This window comes from Brassica oleracea, chromosome C6 (assembly GCF_000695525.1).
Source record: "Brassica oleracea var. oleracea cultivar TO1000 chromosome C6, BOL, whole genome shotgun sequence".
NCBI lineage: Eukaryota > Viridiplantae > Streptophyta > Magnoliopsida > Brassicales > Brassicaceae > Brassica > Brassica oleracea.
This window is the reverse complement of record NC_027753.1, coordinates 9,066,695-9,079,174: the sequence shown is the minus strand read 5'-3', so window position 1 is coordinate 9,079,174 and position 12,480 is coordinate 9,066,695. Positions and strand designations below refer to the sequence as shown.

The 12,480-nt window shown below is 34.6% G+C and overlaps 1 pseudogene; it reads left to right on the top strand.

The window, feature by feature from the left end:
- The first annotated feature begins 8,781 nt into the window (after positions 1 to 8,781).
- Positions 8,782 to 12,475, top strand: LOC106297414 (annotated as a pseudogene).
- The last annotated feature ends 5 nt before the right edge of the window (positions 12,476 to 12,480 follow it).

Here is a 12,480-nt window from a genome sequence, read left to right as displayed (position 1 = left end):
TGATCTATCATCCTAGCTTTCAAACAGGGTCTAATCAACCCTAACTCCAACATAAAGGAGTATACAGTACATGAGAACAAGATGGGTTCAAGACACTCCACCTTAGCCTAGATCTGGATCTAGATCTGGAAACAAGAGACAAGGGAGAGGAGATCTGAACAGATCTGGAACAAGGAACCAAGAGAGCGGCAAGATCTGACAACCACCACCAATCAACTGCAACCACCACCACCACCACCACACGGCACCGGCGAGGAGGAGGGAGAGAAGAGAGAGATCACGGAGAGAGAGAGAGAGAGAAAGAGAGGCGTGAGAGAAGAAGAGAGAAAAGGAAAAGAGAAGCTTGATGGCTAGGGTTTCCTAGTCTCTCTAAATCTCTGCAGAGCTTCGCTCAAGTTTTAGAAATGAGAGAAAAGTGAGAGGCTGCGCCTCTTTTTATAGGGAAGGGTGAAGGGAACCCTAGGTTTCTGTCAAATGGGCCGTAGAGAAGCCCATTCTTTTATGAAATTTTTTTGGGCCAGAAACCGGGCCGTTACAAAAACATCAATTTGTAACATCCTGGCCAAAAATATTAGACAACCAGCGAGGCTGACCCAAAGCAAGATAGGATTGAAATCTATCTTGAACCACTACACTTCGAGCTATTAAACGAGCACCTCTATTAGCAGCATAAGATTCAAAAGATACATGCTACTCCAAAAAATTTCTAAGCAATAATCTAATATCATTCACTTTAGACTTGAAGAATGGCCAAGCTTCAGTCTATTAATAGCATTAACAAGAATCCATCCTTCAAAAGCAAAGTGAACCATCCTAACCTTGTGAATAATCATGCTCTCCAGGGCTCAAACCATGCTTAAGAAAAATCCTTCATCCTTAGACCACACTGATCCAAACAAACGTGTACTATGAAGCAACACCACGCCATTTGAATCTCGTAACACCCACTGCATGCAGCACCAGCTACATTTCTCTTCTTGGACCAAACCATACCTATGTTGCAGTTAAGCCAATTCAAAAGTGGAGCATTCCAAATCACTATCACCCGGATTCACGAAATTGTTTCTACCTTCTTCATCATTCTCATCTAACATCCGAGCCATTTACTTGAAAATAGTATAAAATGTATGATGAAATTAAATGATATCATTTGATTTACAAGTAAATAAAGGTTCAATTTGACACTTGTTAAGAAACAAACTAAGATCTACTCTATTAATTTAGAGTCCTAATTTTTATCTATTTAAAAAAAAATGTCATTTAAATTTAGACCAATTCACATTTATTAAAAATAACATCCCATACTAATAAAAAATATCATTTAAATTTTAAAATGGTCCAATTACTCATTATCATAATATGGCCATGTAATCTATTAGTTTTGCCAAAGATTACATTTATGTTTCTTCATATTATAAGATAACAATTAAACCATCATCTATCCATCTTTGTTATTATTTATCAGACTTTGTTAGAACATAAAAATATGGTTTACTGAAACATAGATGACACAATTGTACGTATACCAAACATAAAGTATAAAATATATTCAATCGTTCATATATGAAAAATATGGTATCATTTATATAATTTTCATATGAGTGGCTTCAAATTGTCATACTTTAGATATATACTAGTGGTCTTCCGGCGCTACGCGCCGGGTTCGTATATTTTATTCTTAAATGAATTTACAATTTATTTTATAGTCTTAGTAAAGAAAATATGTTCAAAAAATATGAAGATGAATATATTTTGAAAGAGAATGGTATTTTTATGATCTATTGATAGTGGTTAGCGACCGTAGTATATATTTTTTTAAGTTACTTAGATCAATGTGGAATAGTATTAGTGGTTGTGACTGATCGATTTAATAAAAATAAAATAAAAAATCTAATAGTCGTAACAAAATAAATTCAGTTGAAATTTTAACATAAAGTAAAGTTGATGTTCGAAAAGGTAAAATGTAAATGCTTGTGTGTATCTTGTTTGAAGGAAGATAATAAAATGCAAATGTAAACAATTTTTGCATACTTTGTCTATATCAAAGATGTAGCAATTTATTGGGGGCTTCATTGTGACCGTATTGGTTAAATACTTTGTCTTCAAAGGATCATGAATCCAGTAAATGAATTCTTAATCATGCTCCAACATTGATCGGACTTGAATTGGTCATTTTCCCATGATAGCTTATCCCAAAAAACATTATCTCTTTGAAATTGTCTCTGCACAACAGTAATATACCTAAAGATACTTTTACTGTTGTCATAGTTCCCATATGCGGATTAGCGAAAATGGTTAATTTTTTTTATAGATTTATGGTGGAAGAAGTACTGATTTAACCCCTCAATGTAATGAACCTCTAGATTGCCATTATCCACACGATTCATTAACTGAATGTGTTGATTCATCATCCTGAGTGATTCCGCTGCAAAATTGTGAACTGTTCACTTTTTTTGAACAGTTCAATTTTTTACAATTTCCATTACAAAATATCTGATACAATTTTTTTGTATTTTTTGTTTTTTTTTAATATAGTGGACAAATATGCTTTCCTGTGAATTTCTCTCTTTGTCGAAGATCTAGGGCCTAACTGGTGACCATTATATGAACATTAGGAATGAGTAGGGAAAAAATGCAGATGAATAAATTTAGAGGAATGAAAAGGAAAATTATTCCTTATCAATTTTAGTGAGGAACAAATTTGTTCTATATTCCTCTAAAATAAAATGAATGAGAAGGAATACAAAGGAAAAATTATTCCTTATAAATGGGAAAAAAATTTAGGAATAGTAAGGAATGCATTATTCCCTTTCATTCATTGGTCACCGGTTACACCCCTACCCCTAGTATATAACTTTTGTTAGATGGCGGTTAATGCTATATTAATAATTGTAGTTGTTTTCTTTTTTTGCTTTAAATTTTTTTGTTATTGTTTATTTTTGTGTATATGGTGTTTATTTGGGGGTTTTGCAATAGATGGTTATGTTGTACGGTGATTTGGAGATTATGAAACCAACCCATTTGTAACACTTGGTTTTTAGATGTTAGATTCTTGTAAGTTTAGTAATTTGGCATATGATCTAAATGATAGTATTGTTACAACACTTTTGTTTCGGAGCTGGAATCTGTATTTACTTGGACATTTTCCAATTCTTACTCTGCTTGCTTTTTTGTTGATAATTGGATATCCGCTATATTAGGAATCAGTTTTTTTAGTTTCTTTAAATAAGCTGTAGTTAATTATATTGTTATAGATTTATTAATACTCATTTCATTACAGTGTTACTAACATCACTTATGTAATAGAGTTGACAAATTAACATTTGCATATTATGCGCTATTAACATTTGTTTTGGGCAATAGTTTTGGGCTCTGATTTCATGACATGTATTTATAGAACCAAAATCATTAGCAAAGAAAACAGAAGACATAAATGATTAATATTTATGAAGAAAATCAAGACCACCAGATATCTGTGATTCCGAACACAACGGCTCCACCAAGCCTTTCCATTAGACAATGTCAAAGTATGAAAAGGGGTGTACATAGTGAAATATGTTTCAAATATGGTTTGGAGAATATATATAGACCATGAGAATTTTATTAGACAATGGCTTTCCAACATATTCAAGCAGCTGTTGAGCAATCACTTTGAGCAGCGCTAATCCCAGACTTGCTGAAGCCAAAAACTCCCCGACCCTTTCCCCCATGTTTCCAGTTATGCATTCCTGAGATCTAAGCAACATAACTTATTTCAAATGAAATTCTTTTTTTCCTGCTTTCCAGCTCTTTTTAGGATAAGAAAACACAAGTGTAAAATAGATTTCCCACATATCGATACAGTCATAAGTTTAGCGCTGACATTACTAAGTTCACATAGACGGAAAATCTCAAGACTCTGCATCAGGTGAAGCCTTCTAACAAGATCCCAACAACAGAGAATATAAATATATGTACAGGTGCAAGAGAATAAATAAAACCTTAAAAGCAACTGATTTGTTTGAGGTGGCTGCCGACAGAACAACAGTTATAAGAAGCCCAATCCATGTTTTGTGCAAGATGATAGATAAAAGGAGCTATCCGTAAAAACATAAGCATAAAACATACACATAAGGTACCAATATGATTAGGTTCTATGCATACTTAGCTTGTTACTTTTACAGGAAAGGTACATGACAAGTGATAAAAGAAAAGGTACCTTCAGAGTCAGAGCATTAGAAGAAAGACTTGAGCATAGTCAAGTCTATGGAGATCTTCCATGTTGATTCCACCCAAAATTTGCTGCTCCTCATGTGCAAGAACTTCTCCTTCATCGCTTACAGCTGTCCATAACTCCATCGCATGTGCTACCATCCTATCAATAAACACAAAAGAGTACCATCCTGATCCATTAAACAATTTAGCATTCTACATGGATTTAGTAACAAAAAACAAAGACCGTCTTGCCTACAAAGAGCCAAAATCTTTGGAACACACTGCTAGAACAACCTGCCTCATTTCATTATTGACTTTCTTTAATAAGGGAAGGGGATACTTGGTTGAGAAAGGCTGAATGGTCTAGGATCACTTTTACGCGAGAAATAAGGACCATCCTCTAAGCCTAAGTAACCAAGCCGAGTTAGGGTGAAAGAAAGAAGAGATAGTTACACCTCTGGTTGGGATTAAAATCCATTTTGACCTCATGGGAAGCGTGGCCTGAAGGAACACATTTTCCGGGCAAGGTTATACATGCCATCTACTCCCTGCAGTGCCACATGGTATAATAGGGATTGAGCAAGAAACAATACGGCTTAAATCTAAAACAGACAAACAATATATAAAGCAATTCACCTTCGCGAATGGCATGAGATAGAGAAAATGTGAAACAAAAAGCTCCATCCAGTTAGATGTTGTAGCTGAGACTGAGAGGAAATCAACTTACCTATCTCGATCTGAAACATATTTCTCAAGCCGTTGCGGGTCTGACGGTGAGCACGTTGAACCCAAAACCCTAGAGATTAGATCATAATTAAGTGAAACTAAATATTTAAGAAGAGAAGTTGACTACTCAGCACATGTATTCCAAGATGAAGCATGTAAGGAAAAACTTGATTGACTTTACCACTCCTAAACCACAGAAAACATAAGTGATTACAACTTGAGCATATAGGCAAGAATATAATAAGATGATTTATAATACCAACACACAGAAGACAAAAAAAATATACTTGTTATAACGAATCAAACCCCTGGAGAAATAGATAGTGTAGGCACAATTGTCCACCACACATTAGACTCGGTTAGGATCATCTCGATCTTCTGGTTTTAATGATGTCGCTGCTGTGCTAAACACTGCATCAGGTGCTGCCTAAAATTCACAACCATTGGAACACTATTCAACAGCTTCTAAAGTTTGAAGACAGTCCAATTGTATTATATTAAGATGAAACATATAATCCCAACTAAAGAAGAACCTGAAGTGCTTTGACAACACCGTCAATAATCTCAGGCTCAATGAGTGGTTCATCTCCTTGAATGTTAACGACCAGATCATACTTTTTCTCCAGCTTTTCTAGTGCTTCGTTGCACCGCTCAGTACCTACGGATCCACCAAATGATATGTAGCTTAAGCCAAGAAAACAAATCAAATCAGGGGATTAAAGAAATATACAGACCATTTCTGCAAGACTATGAAGTCATGATGACATCAACACCAAACCCACGACAGCAATCCGAAATCCGTTCATCATCCGTTAATATAACTAATAAGTACAACAAATACAACAAAAGAGACATATTGTAACCTCAACAGTTATAAGATAACAAAAAAGATTCAAACAGACGATCTTCCAACCAAAAGCATGCCAATTTAAGCAATGTAGTATATGAATTGAAGAGTAAGTAGTAGGATGCTTGGATTGAATACCATAATTAACAGCAGTTACTTAATTGCCTTAGAACCGTAACGTCGGCGGTTCGCATATCGGTGGCCTCGAGCGTATTCGAGACGACAAAAAGAATGTGAGTAGAGATAACATATTGGGCTTCGACACTAAAATTTGAATGTATAAACAGTAACAAAGTCTTTGTAATGAGGCTAACTAAATGATATGCAGGCCTACTACGATTTAATTCAAAATCATAGGTCGAGACATCAAAAATAAAAGTGTGACAGGTGTCATAAAATGCCCCAAACACATTGCATATGTGGCAGCAGGAGAAGGGAAAATACCCTACTTTATTAGTATAGTTATATATACATATATATATATATATATAAATTTAATGCATTAATGAAAAGTTTTGAGCATTTCTGATGTTACTTAGAAAAAGTAATCATATTATTTTTTGCATTTTTGGATCAGTCATGTTTTTGCAATTTTAAATTTTAAAGATTACAAAATCTTCATATTATAACTAATGTTAAAGAAACAAATTTGAGAATATCCATTATTTATTCCTAACTAACCTGCGATCATATATCCAAACTTTATTTTATATTTCCAAAGTCCATACTTGAGCGAATCAGTTAACATATATGAGGAATAAATCCTATAATATAAAGCAAACAAACTAAACCTTATAAATCCAATTAGCCCAGTCCATTTACGTTATGATTTATTAATTGTGATAATAATATAACACTAAATCTCGACCCGCGCAACCGCGCAGATTTTTGTTTTCATTTATTTTTATATAAATATTTTGTTTTCAATTCTAAATTGGTATATATTATAATATATATATATATATATATATATATATATTTCTATCAATTTTTAAAACATAATAAGTTTACGGTATTTTTTCATTGAATAGATTGTTTTAAACTTTCACATGTATTTTTATCTTCTTCTATGTATATATTTTTGGATTATTATTTCATTATTAAATCGTAACTATATATATAAAGATTAGTAAAATACTGTTTTATTGTCATATACAAATATATTGTAACATTTCACAATTTTAGAAAGTTTTTTAAAAATTAAACTTTTCGCATCATAGATTTATATTATCGAATAAATAATTGAACATTAAGTTTTTGTTTAATTTTTAAAATAAACTATATAGTTTTAAATTTTTTTTTCATTGGTTTAAAGTAGTAAAAATTAATCATTTTTAGATAATAATTTTTTTTATTTAAAAAAAAATCTTTATAATCTTAAAAGCTAACATCGGCAAATATTTAAATAATTAACATATGGAGGTATAATATTACAACATTAAATTATATCTATTTAATTTATACTATCTATAAATCCAATGGATCATCTATTCTTTAAATCCAATTATTGATAGTCCAATAAAAATTTCTGGTAGGCCCAAAATTTAAATGATAAGATTATAAATTAAATGTAACATGACTTTCTAGGAATAAGTCTATTAGGTCTATTTTTTAAAAAAATCACACATGAATCAAGGTTGTGACTTCTGTTTTAATATATAAGATGTACACATTTTAAATATTAAATATTAATTTTGAACTATATAAATTAATAATATTATTATCCCTACGCAATATATGATATTAAACATTATATAACATAGTTAACTAAATATAAAAAAAATTAAAATCATTTTTCGTATCATTTACTCGAAACAATTTAATTGTGTTGGTCACCAATTAAAACACGATAACAAATAAATTTTAAGAAAATAAAAAAACAAAAAAAACCAATGTAACCAAACATATTAGACAAATACTCTATGATAGCACTAAAAAAGTTTTGGTAACAAATATAGACTCTAAAGATCAAAATAACCAAAATGTTTCATTAAAGAGGTAAATATACATTTATACCTCTAGGGTTAACTAATCCAAACCTTAGAGTTTAGAGTTAAAGGGTAGGGATTTGGGATTGAGTTTTAAAATTTTATAAAATAAAAAATAAATATTAAAAATTTGAAAATAAAAATTTTAAAAATAATTTCAAAAAATAATTTCGAATTACAAAAAGAAAATTTGAAAATAAAAATTTCGAAAAAAAAAATTTCGAAAAAAACATTTTCAAAAAAAAAAAGTTATATAAAAAAGTTCGAATTTGAAAACATATAATCTAAAACTATAATTTTTTTTTTTATTTTATTATTTTTTTATATACCTAAAGTATTATGGTCATTTTACCTATTAAATGAAACAATTTGGTCATTTTCCTCCTTGTGGTCCATTTTTGTGACCAAAACTTCAAAATGGTCTATTTAGGAGAATTGCCCAACATATTATCTAATAAGTTAATAAAATATTAATTATATTTTAATTATTTTGTAACAATCTGCGTTTCAACTCGGGTGGTAATCTAGTTGATCTTTAAAACTTTAAGCTTGAAGTACTTTCAATCATGAACAAGAGGTGGAAGTAATTTTATTTGATACAAGTATACAACTACTGAAAATGAAGATAAACAATGTTAAAAATATTTTAAAAATAACAATCTTTTGTTAAATTATTTAATATTTATATATTAAGCTAACTGAATTATTGTAATATGATGATCAATTATAAGGTCTCAGGGGAACCAAAAAAAAAAGATAAAAGCCCATCGCAAGCCCAAAATATGAAAATTTTGCACAGTAAATAGGATTTAGAAAGTAAAACCGATCTGAAAAGATCATTGGGTATCAACAAGGAAGGAGGAATGGGAATGTATTTGGGTATGCCGGAGAAGATGGGAATGTATTTGGGTATTTGTACAAGAGCGGAAGAATGGAAGAATTAATTCTTGGTCTGGGAAGCTCTTATCAAAGGGCGGAAAGGAGGTACAGATTAAGTCGGTGGCCTAGTCTGTACCGACGTACGTGATGTCTTGCTACCTGATTCCAGTGGATATTTGCAACAAACTTTCCGCTGCAGTGGCGCGTTTCTGGTGGAGTACGGGTAACAATAATCGAGGTATGCATTGGGTCGCATGGGATAAAATTTGTGTACCAGTAGAAGAAGGAGGCTTGGGATTCAGAGACTTTCGATATTTTAATTTGGCCTTACTCGCTAAACAAGTGTGGCGGCTGCTCACAAATCCACACTCCCTTATAGCTAGAGTTTTGAAAGGTCGATACTATAGGCACACGAATCCTCTCCTAACAGGGAAAGCAAACTCCCCATCTTTTGGGTGGAATAGCCTTATGGCGGCAAAGCAAATCTTAGTTGATGGGATTAAAAGAACAATTGGAACAAGGGCAGAGACGAAAGTCTGGGAAGATGTGTGGATTCCTACTGAACCCACCCGAGCAGCAAAGCCAAGGTCAGTGGTCATCGATAAAGATCTGAGTGTACATCACCTCATCAATTTCGATAGCAATGAGTGGAAGGTCGACTTAATAAATGAAGTGATTGTCCAGGAGGATATCCCACTTATCTTATCACTACGTATCAGTAAGACAGGACGCAAAGATGGCTATAGCTGGAAGCACACTAACTCAGGATGTTACTCGGTCAAATCCGGTTATGCTATTGCTGTTGAACAAAGGAAGAAGTCACAGGGACTCATACGATTGGAACCAAGCTGCAACAGTCTAAAGAGTAAGGTATGGAAGCTCAAATCTCAGAGGAAAATTAAACACTTTCTCTGGCAAGCTCTGTTTGACTTTGTGGCTGCAGCGAGTAAACTAAAGGAGAGACACTGTGGAACGGATTTGGTCTGTCAACGTTGTGGAGCGGAGAACGAAACAATAAACCACATTATATTTGAGTGTCCACCGGCAGTCCAATGCTGGGCGCTATCACATGTTCCATCATCTCCGGGGGTTTTCCCGGGCTCTGCGATTTTTGTTAATTTTGATACTTTACTACAGATGCAACAAGATCCTAACTTGGCAGAGAGAACATTACTGTTTCCTTGGTTGATATGGTATATATGGAAAGCACGGAACGAGAAATGCTTTAACAACAAAGACATATCTCCGATGGACACGCTGCAACTTGCGTGTCATGAAGCGGAAGCATGGAAGCTAGCACAAATCCTGCCAGAGAACATCTGGGATGTGGAAGCTAGGGCAGCAAAGGAGAAAGAGGTCGATGGCCAAGATAGAAGGGAACGATGGAGATGTATGATTGATGCGTCATGGACGCTAGAAGATACGGGAGTGGGTTTGGGTTTCATCATGTTCGATGGAACTACTGAGATATGGCGGGGGCAGAGGAAGCGTAGTAAATCCTCCTCCCCACTTCACGCAGAAGCGGAGTGTCTAGTCTGGGCTATGGAGGAGCTTAGTAGTCGCGGGTTCAAGCAGGTGCGCTTTGAATCGGATTGCCAGCAGATGGTTCATATCATAAACTCCTCCAAGCAATGGCCAGCACTCGAACCAGAACTTGATGTTTGATCATGAAATAAAGCTTTAGATGAAAAAAAAATAGGATTTAGAAATACTTTGGTTTCCTTGATCGCCAGCCATCACTCCGCAGAGTCGGGAATACGGCGTCGTCCAGTGCCGGATCGGGAGATTCTTCCACCACCAGGAAGAATTCGAAGCGGCCCAAGTGTATAGATTATTCCTCTGGCTTGTTATCGATTTTGTTTTGATCGTGTCAAATACATATGGATGGGTGTTTTAGATCTTTGTGGAACTGACTGATTCGTCGTGGATTGACTGACTCTTAACACTTCTTTTAGCAAAGAGTTTTCATTGAATTGCCTTGAAAAAAAAAAGAAGTAAACTTATAATGATTCCTTACTTACAGATTCCAAGTTCACACAACAGGAGCTTCCAGCTTGCAAGCCCATTAATTCTTACGCCTGGCTGGGTGGGCAAAGCAAGCTTCCTCCTTTTTTTACTCAATTTTCTAATCTCTTCTGATCTTTTTGCTGCAGGTGATTTCAACATTTCTGATAGTCAGTGTCATCTTTATCCCGCTTGGAGTTATCTCTCTTTTTGCTTCCCAGGATGTATGTGTCCCTTTCCTTTCCTTTCCTACTCATCATCAAATTGCTAGGCTTCCCCTTTCTCACTCACGTGTTTCAGTTTCTCATTTGATCTGTATGATAATGATTGCATTCCTGCACCTGCTAGGACTAACAAGGTTGCATGTATTCAAGGAGCTGCTCCTAAATCTTGTAACCGAACTCTAACAGTCAGTCAGTCAGTCAGTCAGTCCCCTTATCTATTTTCTTTGATAAATTAGTTTTTGCATCTATCTTATTTACTTTCTCTTTTCTCTATCGCCATTCTTAGGTGACAAAGCGTATGAAGAAGCAGCCTATCTATGTTTACTACCAGCTTGAGAACTTCTACCAGAATCACCGAAGGTATTCATTCATCTTGACAACATGTCATTAATATGTCACATTCATCTTGGTGGTTTTGTTGTATCGGAACCAATTCTTTGACCTAGAATGGAAGGTGTGGATTCTAAATGAATATAATGGATGGAGTTGGAAGGAGGGTACAAGTGTACCACTCTGCGTATCTATCTATTTAACTTAAGATTATTTTTGTATAGCTCTTTTAATCGATCAGTGTCTATGATGAACAGGTATGTGAAAAGCAGAAGTGATTCACAGCTGACAAGTCCAAAATTCGAGAATCAAATTAGTGCATGCAAGCCTGAGGATGATGCTACGGGTGGGAAGCCGATTGTGCCATGTGGTCTCATTGCTTGGAGTATGTTTAATGATACCTACACTTTATCAAGAAATAATACACCCCTAGCTGTAAACAAAAAAGGCATTGTGTGGAAGAGCGACAAGGAGCACAAGTTTGGGAACAGAGTCTTCCCCAAGAATTTTCAAAAGGGGAATCTCACTGGTGGTGCCACTCTAAATCCAGATATACCGGTAAAAACCTTAATACATATCGACATGGAGGATGCTTAGCAACTTGACTCTATGACTGACTCACATCTTTCTTCCTCTTTTCAGCTTAGCGAACAAGAAGATCTCATCGTGTGGATGAGAACTGCAGCTTTACCAACATTTAGAAAACTTTACGGAAAGATAGAGACCGACCTTGAGAATGGTGACACCATACATGTTACGCTGCAGAAGAAGAAACTTGTTTTGTCGACAACGAGTTGGCTGGGTGGGAAGAACTATTTCCTCGGCATTGCTTACCTAACAGTTGGCGGTTTCTACTTCTTTTTGGCACTCGCATTTACCATCATGTACCTTGTGAAACCTAGGTACGCAGATCCCTTCTATTATACTTGTTGTTGGTTGTGGTGATGCTTATATGCAAGACTTGAATCTCTGGATAACCCTCCTTAAATTGTGCCTACAGCCACTTTGTCTTTTGAACAATGTGTCAAATAAGTACTTATTTGGTTTCAGGCTTGGAGATCCGTCCTACTTGTCATGGAATAGAAATCCTGGAGGTCGTTAACAAGCTTGGGTTGGAGCCAAGGAGGGCTGCTCTGTTCTGCTTTTGTAAATCTTATCCGTCCATGTATACTTTACATTGAAATGGTTCTTTCGGCGAGAGCTTAAACCCCACATGTTTATTTACTTGTGCTGTTGTTCCAAAAATATATTACTTTTGATGAGAAAATAAAGTTGCATTTGATGGGAA